Source organism: Euleptes europaea, chromosome 9 (genome assembly GCF_029931775.1).
Source record: "Euleptes europaea isolate rEulEur1 chromosome 9, rEulEur1.hap1, whole genome shotgun sequence".
Classification (NCBI taxonomy): Eukaryota; Metazoa; Chordata; class Lepidosauria; order Squamata; family Sphaerodactylidae; genus Euleptes; species Euleptes europaea.
Window position 1 is genome coordinate 85,184,255 of NC_079320.1, and position 7,906 is coordinate 85,192,160.

Sequence of the window (7,906 nt, forward strand, 5' to 3'; positions counted from 1 at the left end):
TGTCGTGTTTGTGCATCAGTTACACTGATCAGAAGCTCCCAGGCCTCCAAAAGGGGACCAGCAGATAATGCTCAACTGGAGGAACATCCTCTGACATTGATAAGGTAACAATTTCCTACCCATGTAGCTGATTTGGCAAAGTCAACAAAGCTACCTAGACATGCCTTCAGACTATATAGAAAGGAAACCAATATATTCATCATGTAGGAATAGATAAATTTGTGCTCCTCCTGGAAGTGTAATGCCTGAAATCATTATATGCTATGGGAAATGTATTCTTTGATTTGAATTATATTCTTTGTACTCAATAAAGTATATCTGCACTTATAAACATGCCACACTCAGTATATAAGAGTTGGCATCCATTACTATAGTCACACCAAGCACTTGTGTATGTTACATGCCTCAAGTATAAGAGGCCAAGTTTTGCTCCTTAGTTAGAAGCTAATTAAAGAATCCATAGATGGTCTTAGTATGCTTTCATAAGCTGGTTTTCCAGAGATAAAGGACCAGCTAGGAACCTCCTTAGTTAGCCTTGGCAGGAACCAAGGTCCAAGATAAGGATGGCAGTAACTTAGGATCAAACAAAGAAGCACCTGACAATGGTGGGTCTTCTTTGATCATTAGTGAGCATTAGATCACCACTTTCTACGCAACGCCTCCGATTCTCTAATAGGGTATGCTAATCCGGGGGTCCCTAGTATTGGGTATTTAGGTCTCTATGTTATGTATTGCGTCTTTGTACCACCCATTACCAAAGACTATATTCGTGCTTGCAATCCTTTGATGTGTGTGTGAATTGTCTGGCCCTTTGGGCAATTTTCACCAGGTGTTTGTGGTATTGGGCCAATAAACAAACTGCTTTGAATCTTCAACCTCCTGCTGTTTTATTATCATTGGGTATTAATACAATATTACAGGCATTTCAGAAAGGCCAGATTCCTTTTATATTTGAGTGATGATGACGAGGATGAGTATTTCAAAGCTTGATTAGTGAAAATGACCTTCATTAATCAATATTCAATATGGCTCCTTTGACTGATAAATTACTAGATGTCTTCAAACAGTCCATAATTAGATAAAAGTGGAGAGATTGCAAACCTAATTCGATATTTATTGATGTACTTTGACACTGTATCCAGTTCTGTGGGGTTGCCACAAACGTCAAAGACTTATGTTCAAATATTTCTTATTTCAGAAAAAGATTGCAGGTCCACTCTGAGCATATTGACACTCCAAATCTATATCAATTGTATAACCTTGCTATATGTTTCATGGTATCCCCCAAAGAATCCTGGGAATTGTAGCTTAATGAGCAGTGAGAATTCTCAGATATCTCTGTTGCCTCCCATTCTTTGTGTGTGAAAAGGTACAGTTTCAAGAGTTCTCTGGAAGAGAGAACCTAGTCAATCAGAAAGTCTCTAAAATAGGCCAGATCTTCAACACGACAGATATAACTGGACCAAGGCAAAGGTCTCCAAGTTGTCCCTACCCTCCCATTTAGCATTATGAGAGATTGTTTCCACAGTCCAATCCTTATCATAGCAGCCGTTCATTTAAGAAATTCTCCTCATCTGATTTTCTCCTCAGTTTATGTGATTCCAATCATGTAATTGATGTGCTGGTAATCTCCCCATTTTTCCATGTCTGATTCCTTGGTTTTGTTTCAGCTAATGTGGACCTGCAAGGAGGTAAATTCATTTTCATACCCAATGTTCCAAAAACCAAGGAACCCCCCCCCCCAGGAATTCCATAAAAGTCATAGTCAGAGGAGGGAGGAAACAATATAGTAGAGCCAGGATGCTCCATGTTAGCAGAGACTCAATCTGATGCTATCTTGTCATGGTCTTTCTTGTCTACAACTTTCCTCTTATTGGTTAATCCAGAACACCAGGGATTAGTGATTTTATTTCTGAAGACTAAATACAGGTATTAATGAACTTTTAATAAAACTTTGATTTTGTTGTACTGCCATATCATCATATATTTGTGTACAATATGATGTTTTAACCTCTCAAGAGATATGAAAACTAGTTGTACCAGTACATAAATTACTTTTAGCAGTATCAGTCTCTCCTTGAGAGCCAGAGTGCTGTAGTGGTTAAGAGCGGCAGACTCTAATCTGGAGAACCAGGTTCGATTCCCTGCTCCTCCAAATGAAGCTTGTTGGTTGACCTTGGGCCAGTCACAGTTCTCTCAAAACTCTCTCAAGCCCCACCTACCTCACAAGGTGTCTGTTGTGGAGAGAGGAAGGGAAGGTGATTGTAAGCCACTTTGAGATGCCTTACGGTAGAGAAAAATGGGGTATAAAAACCAATTCTTCTTCCTTTATTCATGCCAAACCAAAAGCCAAAATACTACATTTTTGCTTTGTGTTCTGATAGATTTCCTAGTTATTAGGGAATGGTAACTGTTGTGTATGTATTTAGTAGGGTAGTAAGCAGGGGGAGACTTAGGAGCTTGAGTTCCACACGAAGGATCCTAAACCCTGCTCGCCCTATTGGCTAAGCAAATGGATCCTATTGGTCCTAAGCCAGCATGTCCCATTGGTCACCAAGAGGGTATTCCCCCTATCACGGATCAGGGGGGAGTGGCCGAAGGTGGCCAGGGGGGCATATAAGCAGGGTACGTTCAGTGTGTAAGTTAGTTCTGTGTTGAAATCAAATAAAGCTGTGTTGTTGAACTCCATCTCTGATCTCGTGAATCCTCCCCACGCGGACTTAACAGTGGCGACGAAGACTGGGGCGTGGCAAGACTGACCTGCTGACTCACTCTCGTTCCGCTATTCACAGTGACCGGTAGGCAGCTGGTCCGCAATGCTGAATCACACATCGGCTGACCCGCAGCTTCTGCCTCGCTCCGCAACCTCGCTGTGTCCAGGCAGCCGGCCCGATTGCTGATTCGCTGGATTCTCGGGAGAGACAACACACGCTGCACGATGGCCACCATCGGTTCCGTAGAAGCCTTCGACATCTCCCGCCCCTGCGAGTTGGAGAGTTATGCCGACCGCATTACTTTCTTCCTGTCCGCCAACTCCATGACGGACGCCGAGAAGAAGCGCAACGCCTTCCTCAGTGTTTGCAGTCCCTGAACGTTCCAGCTGGCCAAGACACTGCTGAGTGCCTTGTCCTTCGACGACATCATGAAGACTCTGGGTGCACACTTCACTCCACAGCCCATTCAGATAACCCAAAGGCTGGAATTCCACTTGTGTGACCAGGAACCCGGAGAGTCCGTCGCCGAGTACCTCGCGGCGCTGTGCCAGATCGCGAGGTTCTGTGATTTCAAGGACTTCGATAGGGCCCTGCGGGACCGCCTCACCTTCGGCCTCCGCGACGAGAAGGTCTGCTGCCGCATCGTGGCCAAGAAGGAAGTGACTCTGGCCACCGCCGTCGAGGAGGCCACCGCAGCCAAGACTGCAGCCAGGGGCGACCACCGCCACAGCCCCGCCCGGCGAAGTGGCCCCCATCCATTTTGGGGACTCCAGCAGCGGCGATTCCGTGGATGAGGCCCATAAGATGTCCGCCACGGCGCCCAAGCCACGGGACTCGCCGTCGAGGTCCTGCGCCAGCTGCGGTGACCCCCACGACCGCCGCACTTGCTGGTTTTGCGATGCCTGTTGCAAGGCGTGCAGTCGATCCGGCCACATCGCCAAGGTCTGCCGCTCGTCGAGGAGGCCGCCTCGCCAGGAGAAGGACGGCGCCGCCCGACCGGTCCACTCTCTCTCCGAGGATGGTGACTACAAGTCCCTGTGCCGGAGCCGCCGCGACCGCCACCGCGTCCACACCCTCGGCCTGCACAAGGTCCACGGTGTCGACAAGCTCTCTACCACCGTTTACATCAAGGGGGCCCCCTGCGTGATAAAGTGGATTCCGGGTCTGCTCTCTCCATCATTTCTGAGGACACTTTCCAGGACCTTGCCAAGCGCGCCCCGCTGCCTGAGCTGGAGCCCTCCAGTCTCATCATCACGGATTTCCAACGCCACCGTGTTCCGGTTTTGGGTGTCGCTCACGTGTCCGTGCGATACGGGTCCCTCACCAGCCGCCTGCACCTTGTTGTGGTCGAGGGCCGCCGTGTCAGCCTACTGGGGTTTGAGTGGTTCAAAGCCCTTGAACTAAATATCACAGGCCTCCACCACCTCAGTCAGGCGTCGCTCGAATCTGTCTGGTCTGAGTTCAAGGATGTTTGGCATGGCCCCCTGGGTTGCTACAAGGGGCCGCCTGTCCACCTCCTCATTGACCCTGCCAGCGCCCCCATCCACCTGAAGCCCCGCCGCATCCCCTTCGCGCTCAAGGACCGGATCGATGCGGAGCTCGATCGGCTCATCGCCCAGGGCGTACTGGTGCCCAACGTGAGGTGGGAGACCCCGATTGTAACTCCGCTGAAGCCGAACGGGGATGTCCGCATCTGCATGGACTACAAGTGCACCCTGAATCGGGCCCTTCAGAGTCATGCGTACCCCGTGCCTGTCGTCAGCCACCTTCTGGCATCCTTCACTGGGGGCCGGGTCTTTGCCAAACTTGACCTGGCCCAGGCATACCAGCAGCTGCTGGTTGATGAGTCTTTGGCGGAGGCATAGACCATCGTCACACACCGGGGTGCTTTCCGGGTGACCCGCCTGCAGTTCGGAGTCAGCACTGCCCCAGGGATATTCCAAAACATCATGGAGGACCTCCTGAAAGGCCTGCCTGGCGTCATCCCATATTTCGATGACGTCCTGATTGCCGCTGCCTCCGAAGGGGGAACTCCTAGACCGCATCCGCCTGGTGCTCGGCCATTTCAGGACAGCGGTGCTCACTGTCAAATGCGACAAGTGCCAGCTGGGCTTGCTGCAAGTGGAGTTCCTGGGCTACCTCATCGATGCTGCCGGCATCCACCCGACCCCATCGAAAGTAAAGGTGATCCACAGTGCTCCCCCGGCCAAGTGCAAACAGGAGCTTCAGGCATTCTTGGGACTTTTAAATTTCTACCACGCCTTTCTCCACCGCCTCCTGGACAAATCGACCCAGTGGGTGTGGGGCAGGCCGCAGCACCGGCCTTCAAGGCCACGAAGGGCCTCCTCTCCTCATCCAGTCTGCTTGTCCACTTCGACGAGGGACTGCTGGTGGTGCTGACCTGTGACGCCTTGCCCTATGGCGTCGGCGTGGTCCTGCAGCACCGGTTGCTGGACGGCTGGGAGGCCCCAATCACCTTCTATTCCAGGACCCTCACCCCGGCCCTCGCCGTCGTGGCCAGCATTAAGAAGTTCCACGACTTCATCTACAGGCGGCAGTTCACCATTGTGACGGACCACAAGCCGCTCTTGGGGTTGTCCGTTCCGAATCGCCAAACGCCGCAGATCCTGTCACCCCATATGCTCCGCTGGTCGATTTTCATGAACGCCTACAAGTTCTGGCTCGTCCATCAGCCTGGGAAGTCCATTGGCAACGCCAACGCCCTCAGCTGCCTGCCGCTGGAGGCCTCTGATCCCAACCCTCATCCCGCCTATGAGGTGATGCTCCTGGAGTCGCTGCCCGAGCCTCCCCTCCATGCATCAGACATCGCCGCGCACACTGCAAAGGATCGCACCCTCGCCCGGGTCCTTAACTGGGTGCGGAAGGGGTGGCTGGTGACCTGGCCGGACGGGAAATTCAAACCATTCGCCTCCTGCCAGACCGAACTATCCCTGAACAAGGGGTGCCTGCTGTGGGGGAGTCGTGTTGTGATTCCGGCCAAACTACGCACGAAAGTTCTGGAGGCTCTACACGTTAGCCACCCAGGGATCATGCGCATGAGGGCCCTGGCAAGAAGCTATGTGTGGTGGCCAGGCATCGACGCTGCTGTCAAGGAGTGGGTGAGCCGTTGCCAAACCTGCCAGGAGTCATGCCCGGAGATGCCACTGCCCTGACCCAGCGCTGGGAGTCTACCCACATACCCTGGTCCCGCACCCACATAGACTTTGTGGGGCTGTTCCAGGGTAAGACATTCTTGATTATTGTGGACTCCTACTCCAAGTGGCTGGAGGTGGTTGACGTGGGTTCCATGACCTCGAGTGTGGTCATCCGTGAGCTGGGCAAGGTCTTCGCAACCCACGGCTTGCCCGACACCGTGGTCTCCGACAACGGGGCCCAATTTATGTCCTCTGAATTCAAAGACTTCATGGCCAAGAACTTGATCTGCCACGCAACCTCGGCCCCGTTCCACCCCGCCACCAACTGGCAGGCGGAACAGATGGTCCAAACGACAAAGGATGCATTACGCCGCATCAACCACCTTGACTGGGACAGGGGGCTGGTGGGCTTCCTCTTAGCTCAGCACAACACACCAAACTCCGCAACTGGCAAGAGCCCCGTGGAACTCCTCATGGGTCGGCGGTTAAAAACGCTGCTCTATGGCTGCACCATGACCTGGCGCCTGAGTACCCGGGCCACAAGGACTCGACCGCCACACCTAGGGTCATTGAGCAGGATGACCCCGTGTTCTCCCGGAACTACGGAGCGGGCCCTGCCTGGATCTCAGCCACGGTCCAGGACACCACCGGCCCACTATCCTATCAGGTAGCCACCCTGGAGGGGCGTGTTCTGCGGTGCCACATCGATCAACTACACCGCCGCACCACCGATTTGCTGGAAGCAGCCATGGTTCCCACGCCGCTGCCGACCCCCGTCACCAGAGAGCCAGAACAGCCGGAGTGCCCGGAGCCACCGTTGCCGCTGCCTGTGATGGATGACACCAACGACCCAGCAACCGAGGGTGAAATTGATCCGGCGCCAACGGACCGTCCAACAGCCCCCGTCCCAGAGTTGCGCCGTTCCCAGCGGAACTGCTTGCCACCGAGCATAAAGATGACGTAAATATACTTCTAAATAACTCATTTTCAGCAACTGTGTTTCATACAAGAGGTTTATAAAGAGAGAAGCGTAATACAATATTTTTACAGAAGACCTACTTCCTTTGGAAATCCTGAACCTCATTTTGAGGCTATTGTGAATTATTTTGAGACATGCAAGGTCTGTTTTAATCTTTATACTTATAGGAGTTTTAACATTGAATACATTATGTTTTATGAGTATATCTTATAAGAATTCTTGATACATGCAATTCATAATTTCAGGCTGATGAAGCCGTAGTCGGTGAAACGCAAAATAATACCTGGGAATTGCGTTCCTATTTTGCGGTCCTGAACAAATCTTTCTTGTGGGTCCCACCGGACATGAGAAGTTACCCTTTTAAGGGACTTTGACTGATTCTAACACTACCAGTGAAACGGGAGAAAATCAGCGTGTTTGGACGGTTGTTCAAGCCCGTTTTTAAGTCCGCTTAAAGTTCTTTTGATTTTGTATATTTAAGAACTCCATTGATATTTTGTGGGACTATCTTTGGCTATCACAGCCTATTGTATATATATTTGTACATATTTGTTGTTCAGTACCACTTTGTGTGTTTGTTTAGATTGCATGTCTTTAGATAAATTAGTTAGGTGTTTCAGTAGTTCTTTCTCCATAAACTTTGTATTTGCTGAAAAATTTCGAGTGTGCTGTTCCTTGTTTTGAACCTCCAGGTACTAGCTGGAGATCTCCCGCTATTACAACTGATCTCCAGCCAATAGAGATCAGTTCACCTGGAGAAAATGGCTGCTTTGGCCATTGGACTCTATGGTATTGAAGTAGGCTTACCAGGTCCTGTTGGTTGATTGGCGGGAGGTTTTCTGGGGTGTGCGGTGTGGGCGCGTGCCTGGCTCAATGCCCCCGACCGCCGACATGCCTACATCACTTCCGGTTTACTCGGAAGTGGTTCGGACGCTCTCTCAATCTCGACCGAAACTCTATGGAAACAGGAAATCCCCCCTCTTGTAAGATGCATGAGTAGATAAACACACATCAGCACTCTGCACACTAAGTACCTCAAAGCAGCACACAAACCCTTG

The 7,906-nt window shown here is 51.2% G+C and overlaps 1 pseudogene; it reads left to right on the plus strand.

The window, feature by feature from the left end:
• The first annotated feature begins 3,518 nt into the window (after positions 1-3,518).
• On the plus strand, positions 3,519-6,833 carry LOC130482409 (uncharacterized protein K02A2.6-like; annotated as a pseudogene).
• The last annotated feature ends 1,073 nt before the right edge of the window (positions 6,834-7,906 follow it).